Source organism: Ascaphus truei, chromosome 3, assembly GCF_040206685.1.
Source record: "Ascaphus truei isolate aAscTru1 chromosome 3, aAscTru1.hap1, whole genome shotgun sequence".
Taxonomy (NCBI): Eukaryota; Metazoa; Chordata; class Amphibia; order Anura; family Ascaphidae; genus Ascaphus; species Ascaphus truei.
Genome location: NC_134485.1, coordinates 402,838,448 through 402,860,721, shown reverse-complemented (window position 1 = coordinate 402,860,721; position 22,274 = coordinate 402,838,448). Strand labels below are relative to the sequence as shown.

At 46.7% G+C, this 22,274-nt stretch overlaps 1 long non-coding RNA gene across 1 annotated transcript in view; it reads left to right on the top strand.

Annotated features, from left to right (window-relative positions):
• Positions 1-22,274, top strand: part of LOC142490365 (uncharacterized) — a 106,679-nt gene that overhangs the window by 734 nt on the left and 83,671 nt on the right. The window lies entirely within an intron of this gene.

The window sequence follows — 22,274 nt, the reverse complement described above, 5'->3', positions numbered from 1 at the left end:
CTTCAGTTCAATTAGAAAAGAATATATTTACTTTCCTGTAAGTGTGGGGCTGGTAGGATAAAGAGATAAGGGCAGTTAAACCCCACCAGATATCAGGTTACAAACCTAAGGGCTGTTCTATACTGCGTGTGCGCGCGGCAGTTTTAGTTGTCTGAGGTTAGTCAGCCTTTCTATAATGGTGCCGTGCGCGTATAATGTTAATAAACAATTTATTAAAGTATTTATTTCAAAACACACACACACACACACACACACACACACACACACACACACACACACACACACACACACACACACACGTTAGGAGAGGTAGGATAGGCCTGCAATGTGTTGTGTTAGAGGAGGCCCTGTCTCAATGTGTTTACAAGCATTTGGGTACAGGTGATGCGTGTTGGTGATATTCAGATTGCAATAGAGCAGCTGTAACATCAATAAACATGGAAACCCTGGGACACACTTATGTCCCAGAGATTCTTTGTAGAAATGTGGGTAGACCCACCCAGCAAAATGCAGGGGGGGGATTAGGAGATGGATTTGAATTCCAGGTTTTTCATGCTATGTCTGTCCTTCATGCTATGTCTGTCCTTCATGAAATTAACCCTGTCCACGTTGATTTAGTGGACAGGAGCAGTGAAGGGGAGGCATGGTAGAGAGACCGCTTTGGGGGGACTCGTGTGGTCTCGTATCAGAGATTCCTGACTTGAAGTCTTAGTTCAGTCCTACATTAGACTGCAGTTTTAAAAAACGTTTATTCACAGCTCCCTCCATTCCTCCAACATTTTTATTGTATTATATGCTTTCAGTTTACCTTTTTGAAGTGAAACTTCTTTAGTGGCACCTAGTCCTGATGGGACAAAACTGGATAGATGGGAGACGAAATGTGAAACGGAAGTGACGTCACGTAATGGACGCCGCTCACCTCACACGTCCCCTGTGACACGCGGCGGCGATAGCCGCCAGCGCCGCTCCTAATGGCCGCCGCACTCACCCCCCCACACCACACACAGCTGCTGACATATGCGGCGGCGATAGCCGCCGCTCCTAATGGCCGCTGTTCCCCGCCCGCTGCCATGCCGCGCATGCGCAGTTGTGATGGCGCCGCTGACAGACGCCACACATGCGCAGAAGCGGCTGGCAGCGGCGCCGTTCCCCCCACACGCTCCTAACGCCCATTTTAGCGGCGCCATTCCGCCCTCCACTGACGCGGGCATTCGTGGGCCCCCTCACCTCTCGCCCGCGGTCACTCATGCCCGTGCCGGGCGCATGTACCCCGCGCGGGGGGGGGGTATGCAAAATTTGCGGAAGGGGGGGAGGTGGTGCGCAATGTTACACCCCGCCCCTGGCTGCAGCAAGACACACACACACTGACTGACACACATACACACACACACTGACTGACACACATACACACACTGACTGACACACATACACACACTGACAGACACACATACACACACTGACTGACACACATACACACACTGACTGACACACATACACACACTGACTGGCACAGATACACACACTGACTGACACACATACACACACTGACACACAAACACACACTGACTGACACACATACACACACTGACACACAAACACACACTGACTGACACACATACACACACTGACACACAAACACACACTGACTGACCCACACACACACACACTGACTGACCCACACACACACACACTGACTGACCCACACACACACACTGACTGACCCACGCTGACTGACACATACACACACACTGACTGACACACATACACACACTGACTGACACACAAACACACTGACAGACACACATACACACACTGACACACAAACACACACTGACTGACACACATACACACACTGACACACAAACACACACTGACTGACCCACACACACACACATTGACTGACCCACACACACACACACTGACTGACACACACACACACTGACTGACACACATACATACACTGACTGACACACAAACATACACTGACTGACACACATACACACACTGACTGACACACTGACTGACACACATACACACACTGACTGACACACATACACACTGATTGACACACATACACACTGACTGACACACATATACACACTGACTGACACACACACACACACACACACTGACACACATACACATACACACAATGACTGACACACATACACACGAGGAATTCACACATAGGGGCCTATGCAGAGAGCAGCGCTAGAATAAATTGGAGAGTTTAAGAAAAAGTAGCTTTAATGGAGAGTTTTATTCTCCATATGCAGAAATGGGCGAAATCCGCTATTTTTAGCATTACTGCATGTGGAGAATTGTAAATGAGGAGATGCGCGCAGCTGAAAGGGAGAAAAAAAAATCGCGCATTTTTTTTTTTTTTTTTTCCTATAGCCGGCGAGCTCCTGCTTCTTGCCAACTTTAGTTGGCGGAGAAAATTGAAGAAAATCGCGCCAAAAACAGCCACTAGATGGCGAGCGCGCCTTTCTGAATTCGGATATTTTTCAGACTGGCGAGATGTAGTTTCTCGCCAGCCGCGCGGCGAGATTTTCAAATAGAAAAAAAAAATGGCGCTTTTCTCCTACCTCGCCATTTTCAGCTGTTTTTTGCGCAATTTTCTCCGGAAAATGGCGAGATTGTAAATAGCGCTGCTCTCTGCATGAGGCCCTTAGTGCAAATAGCTAATACAGGGGATGTGTGCCGAGCACGCTGAGAAAAGCGTAAATAAAAAACACAGCCATTCCGCCCTCCACTGACGCGGGCATTCGCTGGCCCCCTCACCTCTCGCCCGCGGTCACTCATGCCCATGCCGGGCGCATGTACCCCGCGCGCGTGGGGGGGGGTTACGCAAAATTTGCGGAAGGGGGGGGGGAGGTGGTGCGCAATGTTACACCCCGCCCCTGGCTGCAGCAGGACACGGACACATTGACTGACACACATACACACACTGACTGACACACATACACACACTGACTGGCACAGATACACACACTAACTGGCACACATACACACACTGACGGACACACATACACACACACACACTGACTGACACACATACACACACTGACTGACACACAAACACACTGACAGACACACATACACACACTGACTGACACACATACACACACTGACTGACACACATACACACACTGACTGACACACATACACACACTGACTGACACACATACAAACACTGACTGGCACAGATACACACACTTACTGACACACATACACACACTGACACACAAACACACACACACACTGACACACACACTGACACACAAACACACACTGATTGACCCACACACACACACACTGACTGACAAACACACACACTGACTGACCCACGCTGACTGACACATACACACACTGACCGGCACAGATACATACACTGACTGACACACACACAAACACACACACATATATACACACTGACACACACACATACACACTGACTGACACACACACATACACACTGACTGACACACACATATACAGAAAATGACTGACACACACATACACACACTGACTGACACACATACACACACTGACTGACACACATACACACACTGACCCACACTGACTGGCACAGATACATACACTGACTGACACACACACAAACACACACTGACTGACACACACACACATACTGACTGACTGACACACACACACACAGACTGACACACACACACACACACACACACACACACACACACACACACACACTGACTGACACACACACACACACACACACACACACACACACACACACACACACACACACACACACACACACACACACACACACACACACACACACTGACTGACACACACACTGACTGACACACACACATACACACACTGACTGACACACACACATACACACACTGACTGATACACACACACACACACACACATACACACACTGACTGATACACACACACATACACACACTGACTGACACACACACACACACATACACACACTGACTGACACACACACATACACTCACTGACTAACACACACACATACACACTGACTGACATACATACACACACTGACTGACACACATACATACACTGACTGACACACATACACACATACACACACTGACTGACACACATACACACTGACTGACACACATATACACACTGACTGACACACATATACACACTGACTGACACACATACACACACACACACACACACATACACACACTGACACACATACACACACACACACACACAAACACACACACACACTGACACACATACACATACACATACACACACTGACTGACACACATACACACGAGGAATTCACACTTAGGGCCTCATGCAGAGAGCAGCGCTATTTAAAATTGGAGAGGGGAATAAAAAGTAGGTTTAATGGAGAGTTTTATTCTCCATATGCAGAAATGGGCGAAATCCGCTATTTTTAGCATTACTGCATGTGGAGAATTGTAAATGAGGAGATGCGCGCAGCTGAAAGGGAAAAAAAATCGCGCATTTTTTTTCCCCCCTATAGCCGGCGAGCTCCTGCTTCTTGCCAACTTTAGTTGGCGGAGAAAATTGACGAAAATCACGCCAAAAACAGCCGCTAGATGGCGAGCGCGCCTTTCTGAATTCGGATATTTTTCAGACTGGCGAGATGTAGTTTCTCGCCAGCCGCGCGGCGAGATTTTCAAATAGAAAAAAAAATGGCGCTTTTTTCCTACCTCGCCATTTTCAGCTGTTTTTTGCGCGATTTTCTCCGGAAAATGGCGAGATTGTAAATAGCGCTGCTCTCTGCATGAGGCCCCTAGTGCAAATAGCTAATACAGGGGATGTGTGCCGAGCACGCTGAGAAAAGCGTAAATAAAAAACACAGTCTGAGGTTATTTTGAAACAGAATTACACGTGAATTTATTCAAGTCAAGTGCACAACGGAGACAGCTTTTGAAAAAAAGCTCTCTCCCAATAACACGGTATGCCATATATTTATACCCTAAAACCTAAAGCTCCCCCCCTTAATGGGGGGGGCTTGCACGTCACTAAACATTACCTCATTTTGTAATACATAACAATACTAAAGCTGATGTCATTTTGTAATACATAATAATACTGAATAACTGTATGTAAGCTAAAAATCATTATGGGGTTAAATGTGATGTCAGTTCTGCCACTTGGCACATTGTGTGAGAAACAGTTTATCTTAGACTACTAACGAGGCTTTCTCATAATATCTGGCCTGTTTACACTTTCAATTTGGAAGCTGATTGGATGAGGAACGATCAATAAAGTCAGCTAAGAGCGAAAACATTCCATTCTCTGCTTCACACATTTGTTTATACAGAAATGAAACACAGAAATTAAGACTCACAGAGACAAGACAAGATGGCGGATTGAAATATTCACACAAAATGGCTTCATCCTAAATGCTGTTACAGTATGTTGTTATGCCAGACCCCCTAATGTCTCAACTTTGTCAACGCGCATTATAAGTCAAATTTATTTGCGTTTTGTCAATGAAATTGTATTTTGATTTTTAATACATCACCAATACAAATACAATTTCTGTGACAAATATCAAAGAAGTTTCACTTACTATGCGCGTGCACAGCACACACAGCTTTTTTCATCCTGCAGCAGCAGCAGATTTCAAAATGTGCCGCCCTAGGCACTTGCCTATGTAGCCGCCTCCTCTCTGCCACACTCCTTCTTTGGAATCCCATCGTCAAATGACGCTGCGGACGTCACCAACGTGACGTCATACGCCGGTACGTTGCCATGGAAATAAGAGGCTAGAGAGCGCAACAAAATTATATGGGGGCGGAAATATTTGCCTTGCCAAATTTTTTGCGCCTTAGACCCGGGCCTATCGGGGTGCTAATGGGAAATCTGACACTGTCATCAAGACCTCTTTCATTTTAGAAACCAGTTGCAATGCAAGTATATTCATTCTTGGCGGTTCTAGGGTTGCCAGGTGGCTTCTTCAAAAATACAGGACACCATGGTGAAAGATGCAATGCGCTACCTCTCTCCACTCCATGCTGTTTCCTTCTCTCTTCGGCCCCACCCTCAGGCTCCTGACACCTCCTCCTGATTGGCTGCCCAGCCCCCTAGCAACAGCCTTACTCGGGAAAATCATGCGGCCCCCATGCCTGTCAGGTCACAATGTCCAGAGAGTTAATACCGGACACACCTCTAATTTTTTTACTGGACAGAGTGTCCAAATAGTGGACAGTCCGGTTAAATACTGGACACCTGGCAACCCTAGGCAGTTCCCATACTGTTCTGCTTTTTAATGTATCTGTCCTTAATATTATGTACAGGTAAAAGTGACAAGAAGGTGCGAACTGCAATACGTGCTCACTAAAATTATATAGTGAATATATAATAATGTTGGATATCACCAATCACGTAAAGTGCATGAAAGTGAAATAATTATAAATATATATCACACAGTGATAAAATCAGTGAAATAGAATTATGTAATACTCCCAGCTCAAACCCTCTGGTGGGACCTGTTTTCTCTGGTTCCAAAGTGCGGATAAGTTATTTGTGCGATCCAGGGGGAGCATATGGGGAAAAAACAGTGATACAAACAATATAAGTGCAGACGTATTTTAAGTGTTGAGAAAATGCTGCTGCAGGCTTGGCTCTATTCACAGCCTACTCACAAGATGATAGATGTAAAAAGGCAGGGGTTTTAAATATAGTTGTGGCTGAAGACCCTCTGAAGGTGTATGGTGGTCAGGAATCCCAACTGGCTCAGAGGAGGTAATCCAGCATGTGTGGGAAAAGAGAAACTAACATAGGACAGATCAATCGTATAAAAAAGTTTTATATAAAAAATGTATATTAAACGCACTTACAATAGTGCCATTAAAATTTATTTATTTATTTATAAAATGTTTTACCAGGAAGTAATACATTGAGAGTTACCTCTCGTTTTCATGTATTTATTTATTTATTTATAAAATGTTTTACCAGGAAGTAATACATTGAGAGTTACCTCTCGTTTTCAAGTATGTCCTGGACATAGTTAATATGACATATAATACATGGTTACAAATAGTTACATAAATGAACAGGGTATACATTATATACAATACATTGCATGCACAGTTAGAGAAGATGTATATTATAGGCTTATGTAACAGTTACAGACCAGATTAAAATGTGAGACAGCCTTAGTTTTGAAAGAACTTAAACTGGTGGTGGATGTGAGAGTCTCCGGTAGGTTGTTCTAGTTTTGGGGTGCACGGTAAGAGAAGGAGGAGCGGTCGGATACTTTGTTGAGCCTTGGGACCATGAACAGTCTTTTGGCGTCAGATCTCAGATGATAAGTGCTGCATGTGGTAGGGGTGAGGAGCTTGTTCAGATAGGTGGGTAGCTTGCCCAGAAAGTATTTGAAGGCAAGACAGGAAAGGTGAACTTTGCGCCTAGACTTGAGTGATAACCAATCTAGTTCTTTGAGCATTTCGCAGTGATGTGTGTTGTAGTTGCATTGGAGAACGAAACAACAAATTGAATTGTAGAGGGTGTTAAGTTTGCCAAGGTGGGTTTGGGGTGCCGAGCCATATACTATGTCTCCATAGTCGATAATTGGCATTAGCATCTGCTGTGCAATACGCTTTCTGACCAGCAGGCTTAGGGAGGATTTGTTCCTGTAAAGTACACCTAGTTTGGCATAGGTTTTGGATGTCAGGGCATCAATGTGCATTCCGAATGTTAAGTGGGAGTCAAACCATATGCCCAGGTATTTAAAACTAGTAACAGGAGTTAGGGTGGTGTTAGCGTTGGTTCTGATCTGGAGCTCAGTCACTGGAAGCTTTAAAAATTTAGTCTTGGTCCCAAATACCATTGTTACAGTCTTGTCAGTGTTTAAAAACAGTTTGTTTTGGGAAATCCAGTTTTCGAGTCTCAAAAAGTCAGACTGAAGTACGTGTTCAAGGTCAGAGAGGCTATGGCTGTGTGCATATAAGATTGTGTCATCTGCATACAGTACATGTGTATTGAAGCTTCCTTACAAGCTGGGGGAAGATCATTGATGAACACTGAGAAGAGTAGGGGCCCCAGAACAGAGCCTTGCGGACGCCACAGGTGATATCCAGGGGGTTGGATGGAGTTAGAGCCTGAGATGGACACATGTTGGGATCTACCTGATAGGTAGGACTGAAACCAGTTTAAAGCATGCTTCCCTATTCCAGAGCTCTGGAGTTTGTTAAGCAGGATAGCATGATCAACAGTATGAAAAGCCTTTGCAAAATCTAGGAATATTGCACCAGTGAGTTGACCACGTTCCATTCCACACTGGATTTCATTGCAAACGTTTAGCAGGGTAGTTACGGTAGAGTGTTTGGGGCGAAAGCCAGATTGGAATTGGCTAGGGAAATTTTGTCTTGGTATAGTAATCGCTTAGTTGGGAGTGGACACATTTTTCCATGACTTTGGATAGGATTGGGAGAAGGGAGATTGGCCTGTAGTTTGAGACAGTGTTTTTGTCCCCACTTTTGAAGATTGGGACAACTCTAGCAGTTTTCCAGGTCTTAGGGATATGGCCTGCAGACAGGATAGAGTTGACTATGGAAGCAATTGGTTTGGCAATTGCTGGGGCACCAAGTCTTAGGAACCTACAGGTGCTTAGTTTTAATTTGAGGAGCGCTTGTGTAATCTCCTCTTCGAATATAATTAATATGACAAATAATACATGGTTAAAAATACAGTTACATAAATGAACAGGGTATACATTATATATAAGACATTGCGTGCACAGTTAAAGAAAATATATATCATAGGCATATGTAACAGTTACAGACCAGATTAAAATGTGAGACAGCCTTAGTTTTGAAAGAATTTAAACTGGTGGTGGATGTGAGAGTCTCTGGTAGGTTGTTCCAGTTTTGGGGTAAGAGAAGGAGTTGCGGCCGGATACTTTGTTGAGCCTTGGGACCATGAACAGTCTTTTGGAGTCTGATCTCAGATGTTAAGTGTTGAATGTGGTAGGGGTGAGGAGCTTGTTCAGATAGATGGGTAGCTTGTCCAGAAAGTATTTGAAGGCAAGACAGGAAAGGTGAACTTTGTGCCTAGGCTAGAGTGATTACCAATCTAGTTCTTTGAGCATTTCGCAGTGATGTGTGTTGTAGTTGCATTGAGAACGAAACGACAAATTGAATTGTAGAGGGTGTCAAGTTTGCTAAGATGGGTTTGGTGTTGTTAGGAATCTGATCTCTCAGCGCCGTCCGCGCAACACACAGACTACTCTCAGGGAGACTCAGGGCGCACAGCGCAACCTCTGCTTACCTGCCTCCACAGGCCGTCAGCTCCTCCGTCGCCGCAGGGCCCCTCCCCTCGGCGGTTCCGCCGCTCCTCCTCCTCAGTGGCAGGCATGGGTCCTCCGTCCCGCACGCACACGTATGTCCTCCAACGCTGGTCGCGTGCACACACAGCTTACAGCGCGCGCGCCCAGCACCCATTCTTCTACTTCCATTCCTGCTGTGAGGCTCTGCCCCCATACACCGCATGGGTGTAATCAGAGTGCTATCAGTGCTCACCTGGGTTGTATCAGCCACACCTATCCAAAGAGGCTCCCTGCAGTCCTCCTTACCCGCCCCATCCCTGATTGTTCAGCCCAGCCTTATCTAGCATCTCTGAGCCCTCACTCATCGCTCGACATAGTCTCTGTATGGAAGTGTTTGGTGTTCTCTCGGTTACTACAGGTTTTGACACGGCTCGTACGACTACCCCCTTTGGCTCTCGACTTCGGCTCTCCTTGGACTACGTATACTCTGGCATCCCACGATCACGACTTGGACTTCAACCTTCCTCATCTCTCTGCTCCCTGACCTCGGCAAGGCAATCACTATTCTACTCCTATTCCTGGTACCGGCAAGTATTGTCTATGTTACTTACATCTGGCCTGGCAACGCTTAATACCACACTCCGGACATGCTCCCTTTGCTGCAGGTGCGTGTATTCCTACCTCCCCCTTCAGCACATGGGACGGGTCTGGTCTGCGGGCAGCACCGGCGTAACATTATGTCGACCCCACAAGACGCAGACCAGACTGAAGTAAGGCAGTTTCTCTCTGATCTGCTTCAGCAAAACCAGGCCATGGCGGATCAAATTGTGGCACTTATACGTCAGGTCGCCGTACTCTTGGCCCAAGTACCAGCCGCTTCCTCTCCTGCTGTTAATCCCCAGCCCGCAAGCGCAGCTAGCAGCTCTGACGTAAAAATTCCGCCCCCCAAGCCGGCGAACAGCAAGAATGTAGGGGTTTCTTCAATCAGTGTGAGGTGCAGTTTGAAATGGCCCCCTATCTCTTCAATACTGGACGTAAGAAGGTAGCCTACATTTATAATCTCCTAACGGGCAGCGCCCTGCCTTGAGCTTCCCTGTTCTGGGTGCGACGTTCTGACCTTACCCAGGATTACCCGGCCTTTAAGGCTGAATTCCAGCGTGTTCGATTCTCCCGCACGCCGGGAGATGGCATCTGTTTCTCTCCTACAGATTACCCAAGGGCGACGAACAGTGACACAGTATGCCGTGGAGTTTCGGACCCTCACAGCCGAGACTAACTGGGGGCAGGAGGCTCTCGTCTCTGTATTCTGGCAAGGTCTGGCAGATTCCATCAAGGATTAACTCGCTCGTCAACCCAGGCCAGATCAATTGGAGGTTCCCATCGAACTAGCAGTCCGAGTGGATCAACATATCTATGTACGCCGCTCCGAGCGTCAGCGCACTCGCTTTCATAATTTTCAACCTCCCTTCCTCAGTACTCCTGGCAGTACCCCTGCGGTTACTAGTGCTATCACTCCTCTTCGTCCTGCCCTGGAGCCACCAGAGCCGATGCTATTGGGGGTACAACGCATCCGCACACCTATACGGCAATTCCGCTATGCCGGGGGATTGTGTTTCTACTGCGGATCCGCTGAACACCTGGTCCGGGAATGCCCCCTGCGGCCGGGAAAACGGGAACACCCAGTGAGTACGGAGGGGCTCTCTCTGGGTGTCATGTCTGCTCGTCCCCTCCATAAGGGAGAACTCCCTAAGAAACTCACCATATCCGTCTATCTTACAGGCGATAAGTTTTTTCAGACCTCGACCGCAGCGTTCATTGACTCTGGAGCAGGAGGAAACTTTGTGGATCTAGAATTCGCCAGACTGAACCACATACCGCTCGTGAGGAAGAAAAGTCCCATCGCACTGGTCAGAATAGATGGACTTCCTCTTACCCCGGCATACATCTCCTTAGAAACGGTCCCTCTCCTCTGACCTCACACCCTAACAAGGGGACCTTAGTCCTCGTTGCCATCCATGCTCCTGGAACACCCATTACCCTTGGCCTTCCCTGGTTACAGCTTAACAATCCGCAGATTGACTGGACTTCCTCTTTCCCCATCACTTGGAATCCGAGGTCAGGCGAGGCTTTCCAACTCGGCCAATACCTCCGTCCCTGAGATTACCCTTCCCCCTGTCTACCACCAGTTCCGGGACGTTTTCAATAAGGTCCAGTCAGACCTTTTACCGCCTCACAGGACCTACGATTGCCCGATCGATCTTGTTCCAGGTTACTGCTTGCCCAAGTCCAAGACCTACCCCTTGTCATTACCAGAGTCACAGGCCATGGATGAATATATCCAGGAGAACCTCAAGAAAGTTTTCATTCGCCCTTCCAACTCCCCAGCTGGGGCTGACTTTTTCTTTGTGAAAAAGAAAGATGGCTCGTTAAGACCTTGCATTGATTACAGGGGTTTGAACCACATCACCATTAAGAATCGTTACCCCCTTCCCCTTATTACCGAACTGTTCGATAAATTACAGGGGGCTAAGATCTTTTCCAAGTTGGATCTAAGCGGAGCCTATAATCTGGTGCGCATCAGACAGGGGGACGAATGGAAGATGGCTTTCAACACACGTAGCGGCCACTACGAGTACCTTGTAATGCCCTTCGGCCTATGTAATGCTCCAGCAGTCTTCCAGGACTTCATTAACGACATTTTTCGTAGGGTACTCAACATTTTTGTAATAGTTTACTTAGATGACATACTGATTTTTTCCAAGGATATCCAGGATCATATTCGCCACACTTCCTACGTTCTCTCTCGTCTCTGTGAACACCATCTGTACGCCAAGCTGGAGAAGTGCACCTTTCATCAGACCTCTACTCAATTCCTGGGCTACATAATTTCTGACGAGGGTTTTATGATGGATTCCGGTAACTCTCAGGCAGTGACTGAATGGCCAAGACCCAATACCCTCAAGGCCATGCAACGCTTTTTGGGATTCGCGAATTACTATCGTAAGTTTATACGTAATTTTTCCACCATTGTGGCAACCCCTCACAGCTCTTACGAAGAAAGGAGCCGATCCAGCTGCTTGGTCACCCGAGGCTCTGTCCGCCTTCAAGGTACTCAAGGAAGCTTTTGTATCCTTGTCCTGGTAGAAACGGTGACCATCTGGGAATTCACGTGTGATGTATTCCACAATCTCAGGCACTATTTGCTCTTGGAAAAAAGCTTTATTCATGATTCCTGTAAGTGTACAGTGCATAAGGCAACAGCATGTGACTTTGTGCATTATTATACTGTACCATCAAAGATGACGATGCATCCTGGTCCACGCCTAGAGATGGCACCCCACACATGCATCTTCACTGGGTGTTTTGGACGCGGTTTCATAGATATGCGTCCTTTTTTGTGGAATGCAAAGGTTGCAAATCTCTCCAGCGATACAGTAGACTCGTCAGTAAAGATGCAATCCTGAAAAGTTTCGCCACTGTCAATCCATGCCTGTGCCTGGACCACTCTCTTGATCTTGTTGATGTCCCTTATCATAGGGTACGCTCTGTAATGACAAGAAATAATTTTATAGGCACAGTAAAGTTTATTAAACCACACTTTTACCTCCTGTACTGTCCAGTACTTACCTCACACGTCCATATTTCCATCCAATTCTGCGTCTCATCTTCTTGATGCTGGTCTCTGATACAGTTAGATTGTGATTTTTATGCAGAGTGTCTTTGACCCTTAAGGCACTCTTCTCATCATTCTCTTCACTTATTTGGTCAACCAGAAGAGTTGTCTCCCTACAGGAAACAACAATATGTTACTGTAATATAATATAATAATAGAATAATAATAGAAAATAGAATAATAATAGAATAGAATAGTATTAATTAATTAGAATTAATAGAATAATATAGAATAATAGAATTATTATTATTATTATTATTATTATTATTATTATTATATTATTATTCTATTACAATAATTAATTGTATTCATATAATAGTGATATAACTAATGTAATAGTTATATAAATTTACAGCGATAACAATAATAATAGATAAATATAGAATAGAGTTATATAAATATACAGCGATAACAATATATATATATATATATATATACAGGTAAACCCCGTTATAGCGCGGTCCTCGGGGTCCACCCCGAGACCACTGCGTTAGTAAAGGGGTAGCGCTATTTTTAAAAAAAAATGGCCGCCGAGCGCCTGATCGGGAGGGAGTGAGGAGGGAAGAGGGAAGGAAGAGGCCTGCACAACATGCGGCCCGTCTGGCCTCTCTGTGGGGCCCGCAATGACTCTGGCCGGGCGCCAGTTAATTAAATAAATTTAAAAAAAAGAGTTTAAAAAAACGGCGGCGATTCATCCCTCCTCCCTCCCAGCCCCCTCCCTCTCCCTCCCAGCCCCCTCCCAGCCCCCTCCCAGCCCCCTCCCCCTCCCTCCTAGCCCCCGGCAGCCGTGTGTTTTTTTTCTTCTTCCGGAGAGGTCAGAGCATGAGGGGGCGGGCCTTAGGCTTAGTACCGGTGCTGAGCTGATCTAAGGTAGGGGGTGGTGTGTGTGTGTGTGTGTGTGTGTGTGTGTGTGTGTGTGTGTGTGTGTGTGTGTGTGTGTGTGTGTGTGTGTGTGTGTGTGTGTGTGTGTGTGTGTGTGTGTGTGTGTGTGTGTAAAATGGGCTGGTGGGGGTGTGTGAAAAACGGTGTGGTGGGGGGGTGTGTGAAAACCGGCTGGTGGGGGGTGTGTGAAAAACGGGCTGGTGGGGGGGGCTGCTGACATGTGGTGGGGGGTGGGCTGCTGACATGTGGTGGGGGGTGGGCTGCTGACATGTGGTGGGAGGTGGGCTGCTGACATGTGGTGGGGGGTGGGCTGCTGACATGTGAGGGGGGGTGGGCTGCTGACATGTGAGGGGGGGTGGGCTGCTGACATGTGAGGGGGGGGTGTGGGCTGCTGACATGTGAGGGGGGGTGGGCTGCTGACATGTGATTCTGCTGACATGTGAAGGGGGGGCTGCTGACATGTGAGGGGGGTGGGCTGCTGACATGTGAGGGGGGGTGGGCTGCTGACATGTGAGGTGAGTGGTGGGCTGCTGACATGTGAGTGTATTGTGAGAGCTGAGTGCTGTGAGAGCTGTGTGCTGAGAGAGTGTGCTGTGAGCAGTGTGCAGTGAGTGCTGGGAGTGTCTGGAGTGTGCAGTGGGAGTGTGTGCGTGCAGTGGGAGTGTGTGCGTGCAGTGAGAGTGTGTGCGTGCAGTGGGAGTGTGTGCGTGCAGTGGGAGTGTGTGCGTGCAGTGGGAGTGTGTGTGTGCAGTGGGAGTGTGTGCGTGCAGTGTAGAGTGTGTGCGTGCAGTGTAGAGTGTGTGCGTGCAGTGTAGAGTGTGTGCTTGCAGTGTAGAGTGTGTGCGTGCAGTGTAGAGTGTGTGCGTGCAGTGTAGAGTGTGTGCGTGCAGTGTAGAGTGTGTGCGTGCAGTGTAGAGTGTGTGCGTGCAGTGTAGAGTGGGTGCGTGCAGTGTAGAGTGTGTGCGTGCAGTGTAGAGTGTGTGCGTGCAGTGTAGAGTGTGTGCGTGCAGTGTAGAGTGTGTGCGTGCAGTGTAGAGTGTGTGCGTGCAGTGTAGAGTGCGTGCAGTGTAGAGTGCGTGCAGTGTAGAGTGCGTGCAGTGAGAGCAGTGCGTGCAGTGAGAGCAGTGAGAGCAGTGCATGCAGTGAGAGCAGTGCGTGCAGTGAGAGCAGTGTGTGCAGTGAGAGCAGTGTGTGCAGTGAACAGTGTGCGCAGTGAACAGTGTGCGCAGTGAACAGTGTGTGCAGTGAACAGTGTGTTCAGTGTGCAGTGAGAGTGTGTGCTGTGTGCAGTGTGTGCAGTGAGAGTGTGCAGTGAGAGCAGTGTGTGCAGTGAGAGCAGTGTGTGCAGTGAGCGTGTGTGTAGTGTGCGGAGTGAACAGTGTGTGCAGTGTGCAGTGAGAGTGTGTGCTGTGTGCTGTGTGCAGAGTATGCAGTGTGTGTTGTGTGCAAAAAAAAAATGTTTTTTTTTAAACGGGAGCCACCTGAAAACCGCGTTATAACTGATTCGCGTTATAACGGGTCGCGTTATAACGGGGTTTACCTGTATATATATATATATATATATATAATATATATATACAGTATAACAGATATATATATATATATATATATATATATATATATATATATATATATATATATATATATATATATATATAACATACAGTATATATATAACAAATATAATATTAACGGTACTTAATGTGTGTGTGTGTGTCAGAATGTGAGTAAACTGTGTACTGTAATGAGGGGGTTGTGAGTGCGTGAGTCATAATGAAGTGAGTGATAATTAAGGAAAGAGGTGCAACTCACTTTCAAATACAATTGATTATAAGAATGTAGGAATGCAATTATGATAATAGAGGAAGGATGTGTAACACAAAAAAAATTGTACAGTACAGTTTATCTAATAATTGTTAGGAAAATGATTCTGTTAAAAACAATTAGCCATCTAACCAATAAAAGCGCTATTGCAGTACTGCACGGTACAGAAAACATATAGTGTACAGTATTCAAAATACTTTACAGTACTTACGCGGTAGTTACCGTTGGAGTCCTCGTGACTTTTTAGTTTTTTCCGTGTGCATGATAGCTCATGTTGGCTGCTGGTACAACGAGGCCAGAAGTACTTAACCAGCGTTGAATATCTGCAATTCGTTGTCCTCTCGTGTACATCTCCTTTATTCTCATGCTGAGATCCTTAGAAATCTTTTTAACAGGCATCGCTGCGTGTAGAAAGAAATACAAGCACAAGAATGTATATTCGATGTTTAGTCGATGTGTATTCAATGTGCAGTGAATCCAAAAAATGGATGGTGTATTTATACTTTAATGAGTCACATTAGAGTACGCCCACTTTTAACACCTGCACCTCGGCGCCATGCATAAAAGGTGACACACATTGCATAGCCTCCAACTCGATGATCTGTATCTGAGCTAGCCCTTGTCCAGATACTGCATTGTGCCATCTGCTTTCATGGATAAACCCTGATTCTATGGACGCAGGAACCCACTCTCTTCTGGCGTGCCTGTCGTGCCAAAAAAACAAAAGGTGGAAGCCGTTTCCAAGCCAAGACCAAAGCGAAAGGCTAAGGCCAATAAAGAAAACCTTCTGACGACTCCAAAGGCTAAGGCTTTTAAGAAGCCTTATTATGTCAAGAAGAAATTCGCTGATATAGACACAAAGCAAAACAAATGGAAGCCAACCAATCGAACCCACAGGTCACCTTCTCCTTCACTCTTCGACGACGCTGCCGCTTCTCTCCCGGAAATCCAAAGGTCACCTTCTCCATCACTCTTCCACAACGCTGCCGCTGCTCTCCCGGAAATCCAAAGGTCACCTTCTCCATCACTCTTCCACGACGCTCCCGCTGCTCTCCCAGAAATCCAAAGGTCACCTTCTCCATCACTCTTTGACGATGATGCCGCTTCTCTCCCGGAAATCCAAAGGTCACCTCCTCCATCACTCTTCGCCGATGCTGCCGCTTCTCTCCAGGGAACCCCCATCTCATCCTCTTCAGCACCCATCCACCCAGATGTCCACAGCACCCCATGCACAAGATCCAGCTTGTTAGACCGCATGCTGAATGGGTTAAGTGTCGATATCCCTGGGAACTCTATGCTGGTAAAGATAGATCTTCTTTTAGAGACCATGCTAAATATGGATCAACGGATGGAGAAGATGGATCAACGGATGGAGAAGATGGATCAACGGATGGAGAAGATGGATCAACGGATGGAGAAGATAGAGACGGTCATAGCGGGGATACATAATTTGCTTGGAGTTCATGCCCCTGTATCTCTGACGCTGGAGCAGGAGGGTGGCATGGATGGGATGAATGGGACCTTCAACCTTCCATCACCAAGCGCACCCCCTCCATCAGAAGAATATGTGTTCATGTATGCCGTTGACGAGGATGACATGACAATCCCGTCAAGACCACGCCAGGAGTGTCACGGTTGTGCTCGCCACAAACCTGGGTCGGACCGCGTGGCTGAGGTGGGGTTGTAAAAGCACCGACCTTAGACCGCGCAGGCTGATCCGGATTGCGCAGTTCGTAGTCATAAGTAGCAGGGTCAGGACTGGAGAAGGCAACATCATCAGTGGACAAGCCAGGGTCAGGACTGGAGACATCAGGGTTAACGTTGTTCAAGCAGGAGTTCGGCAACAGGTAGTCAGGAGTTCCCCGCTTCAGCTTAGTAGCGTGAGCGCGGGAGTGGACTCTGCACGTGCGGCGACCATGGCCCATGGTACTGGTCTCAGGAAGTGATAGGTAGACCGGAGTGGGCACACCGCCTGGCAGCACTGGTAGATCAGTGCTTCAGCGCAAGAGTCCTGAGCGGGCTTGAGAATCTTCCGCTTCAGCGCAGGAACCAGGACACGGCCTCTGCAATAGAGAATGAGCAGCAGGCCCCAAGAACCAGGGAGCTGAAGACAACACTGGGGGAACCTCCGCTTCAGCACAGGAGACAGGAACAGACCGCTGCGTGAGACTAGCAGCCGGTCTCAGGAAACAGGGAGCTGAAGTCAACAAAGAGAGTACTCCGCTTCAGCACAGGAGACAGGAACTGACCGCTGCGTGAGACTAGCAGCTGGTCTCAGGATACAGGGAGCTGAAGTCAACAAGGAGAGTACAGAACACTGCGTGAACTAGGGAATAGAACTAGAGAGATTAGAACACAACAGAGCCAAGCCATAGGGCTTGTGGCAGAACACTTGTAAAAACCAGGAAGGGTTATGCTCGGCAGAGAAGGATTGTGGGGATGCAGTACTTAAAAGCCAGTGGGCCAATCCCCGGAGGAGGGTGTGAAGGCACTGCTCCAATGAGTGAGTACAAGGGTAGGTTGCAGTGATAGCTTGCACAGCTGCAGTAGATACCAGAGCGAGTGTTCCAGGACTGCACAGGTCTGTGAGGCAAGGTAAGCAGTAAACTGAGGTGTGGATTCCTTACAAGGAGACAACACAGACAAGACGACCAAGACAGGAGGAAAGCATCCTCCCAGACAACCTATCCTCGACCTCCGCCACAAGCACACCCGCTCCCAGAATCCCACCCACATACGCTTGCTTTGAGAATTTGAACGACATCATCTTGCGCGACCTGTCCCAGCTAGTCAGGGAGAAGTATAGGTTTGCCAGTGGTGGTGTAGCCCAGAAACATGCCATGTACATTTTCAAGCACCACGTGCCCTACGCGGTGTACGGCGGGTGGGTCCACAATGTAAACTACGAAGGGAATCGCGCCAAAAAGGCTCTTCCCGAAAATTTAAGAAAGACTATTGTGGAGGAATTGTGGCGCTACTTTTCAATTAGCAATCATTTAATGAAAATTGTGAGAGACTCCATAAATGGCATTTTGCGGCATACAAGGCATCGTCCTTGGAAGGACGATCTGCTGGGGATCGAATTCGCTGCGTGATTGTATTGTATTCATACTGTCAATGTTTTTACTTACACCATACACCTGTAAATGTTTTCACTTGCTGTAACTGTACTGCTGCTTTTTTTAAATTGTATTCTTAAATGTTTTTACTTACAGTACACCATAAATGTTTTTTTACTTACTCCACGAATAAAAAAAATGCTGTTTGTTTTAAGTTGTATTCTTCAATGTTTTCAGTTGCTGTACTTCAATAAAAAAAATGCTGCTTGTTTTAAATTGTATTCTTAAATGTTTTTACTTACAGTACACCATGAATGTTTTTTTACTTACTCCACCAATAAAAAAAATGCTGCTTGTTTTAAATTGTAGTTGTTTCATTGTGTCTCCTTTGCGTTTCAATGAGGCATGAGGCATACTGTACAGTACTGTACTGTATACTGTAGGCATGCGCATTACATCAAAACAGTATTAAAATGCATTATTAGTATTATTAGAACACACATACTGTAATACATGCACAGAATAAATGCATACTTTTTATTTTTGGGTTTATTATACAGTACAGTATGTAAAAAAGTATTGTATACTTTATGAAAAAAAGAGCATACTGATTCAGGTTTTCTATAAAGCTCACAGTAATTCTATCCTAATCAATACAAATGGCACTGATTCAGATTCAACAGTGTGCAAGCATCGTTACAAAAAGCGATATCCATCGAAATCCCTCCATTTGCCGTTCTCAGCATGATGACAAAGTTTCTTTTCTGAGGAAGAAAAATACAAGTATTACTGTAATGGCAGGTTCAAATTAGTCTGTGTCACACCTGCATGCCCGCAGACTTGGCTAGACCCCAGTACCGAGGTGGAAACGGTATGATACCACACACCCACAGCAGTGGGAGCAAGCCCGGAGTGTGGTATAGCGTTGCTGGGCCTGTAGAAAGAGCTGTTAGCATATACTTGCAACGCTGGGGATTGTCCGAGAGAATAGTCATGTCCGTGTGCCAGATCCAAGAGTCCAGAGGTTAACGTAGTAGAGGGTGTAGCAGTGTTCACAGGGATACCAGATAGCAGAGTAGTCCAGTACGAGCAGGGGTCAAAACCAGGGAGATCCAATAAATCACAGTTGCAGGATACAGGGAGTACACGGAGAGAGCAAAGCATAGGTCAGGTACACACAGGGAAACAGGAACTATGCAGAGCGGGGAAGAAGTGGACAGACAGGGATTATAAAGGAGGTGTTACCAATGGGAGAGAGGGGAGGAGTAGAGTGAGAAGTGGGAGAAGACAAGGATAGGACAGGAAGAGAAGAGGAGGAGACAGAAGGGGCGGACAGGGGAAAGGCCTGAAGGGATTGGGAGGCAGAGACCTGGGAAACAGGACAAGAGGAACCTGTGCGTGCGCCCTCTGTAAGGTGGGAGTGCTCGTGCACTGGTTGCAACCCAGCAAGGGATCGCATGGAGCAAGGGAAGACCGCAGGGGGCAGACGGATTTCAACGAAGGGGAACATGCACGCGACGTTAGACTGCGCGATGGCGTACAGCGGCATATCGGAGGAGACAGGTGAGTCAGGGAGTGCTGTGGCGGAGCGTGTGCGCGTGCCCTCCAAGGATTGGGGGAGTGCACGCACCGGACGCGTCACCAGGCGCGCAGAGCACCGCGGGCACCACGCCAGGAGGAGGCAATGGGTCAGGTGGTGCTACAGGACCAGGTAATGCCATGACCGCGTGAACAAGGAAGTGGGGAGGGTTAGAGCCGGGGCACAGGGAACGTGTGAGTACACGGGACCTACGGGGAACGCGCTGCGGCAATGGGAGAAGGGCAGGGGGAGTCACAGGAGATGGGAGAGAGGTACAGGGAATCTCCTGAGTCATCACAGTCTGTCCCCTAAAGAAGTTCCCGCAGTCCCCTCGGTCAGTCCCAACAATAATTTTCTCGGGGGGCGTCTCTTGTTCACATACACGCATGCGCCTAGATGTGATGAGACGCATATGCGTTTCAACAAACTTCCAATGCGCATGCACCTAGCTGTCCACCAATTGTTCAGTATCTACTGTAGAAGCTGCTCAGCCAATGATATTGCTGGACTACATTTTGGCGAATTGTGACTAAAAGACTAAAAGAACTAAATAACCATAAGCAAAGCGATTGATTACAGGAGAATCGCTTTACTGTGCATTGATATTGATATGGTAAAAAAATTATTACATATGGCAGCTGTACCCACCATAGACATTGCCATTCAGTTGGCGCCGAGCCACTGCCAGTGCCGTAGTCTTGATTATACACGTAGTTGACAGGTGACAGTGGGCCTGCTACACCTGTAGTTGACAGCTGATGATCGTTGTGGTACATGCAAGCTTGCTGGTATCTGTACGTGAAATCCTGCTCAGGCTGCAGGTATCCAGGCGGGGACAGATAAAAAGGGTTGCCGGTCAGCAGGTTTTCACAGACGGTCGGACGGTTATTGGAAGCCGGTGCTGGCGCTGGCGCATTGCTTGCCTGGGACTTACGATTCTTATTTGGTTTTACCATGACCTTTCACCTTTTGAACTCTGTGATCAAAGATACTAGAAAAATCAGGGGCAACACACCAATACCCTCCTCCTGTAACTCCGGGTGCAGGAGCAATAAAAGGTATGTTTCCGTTGTTTATGGGATCTTCTGCCAATGAATGATAACTTCAGGTTATGAAGTGAGGAGAGGTATCATCATGCTGTAATTATAATTTACCAATTGGTGTCATGTGAGCTCAAGCACCTCAGTGAAAAGCTACATTAACTCCTCATTGTGAAAGTGAATCTGTGAGTTCTGGAGGATAAAGCAGAGATACAACATCATAATCAGAGATACGTGCAAAATACATTATAGTGAATATTGGGGGAACGGACTCTGTTCCACAAATTAAATAATAAAGCACCCACATTTCTGTAAGGCAAAAACAGGACAAGTTTCCAGATTAGTGCATCTTTGGAGCTTCAAAGTGTCATACTTGTCAGTAAGCAAATATTATTTGCAGTATCTTCCTTTTTTCCGTATGCTGCCGATCAATTCTGATACACAGGGTCAAAAATGCAACACGACTCACTGCTTCAGTAAACTCCAATATCAAAGGTGGTATACAACAGAAGAGCTTCTTAAACATGAGTTTAATTGCAATGTTCAAAGTCCATATCTGGTAAACAGGAATCTTTACAGGGATGTTTTTCTAAATCATTGTTGGAAGTTATTGATGCAATATGTTGTCCACTTATTTTTGTACTTCTGAAGTCATAGAACCATACTCATAATATGTACGCTCCTTATTAAAACCAGAGTGTAAGCTGTCCGGGAAAAGGAGTCACTGCTTTTACAAAAGTAAATGTGCAGCATGTTTTACAGTTTTACATATGATACATGCTATTAATATTAACAAACCAAAAGTAGTACCAGCACTCTCTGTCTCTTAGCTAACGATACTGCTAAGAGACAGAGAGTGCTGGTACTACTTTTGGTTTGTTAGTACTTGTGAGGGGAATAAGGGTCCCTTCCTGTTCCGTGCACCCTGC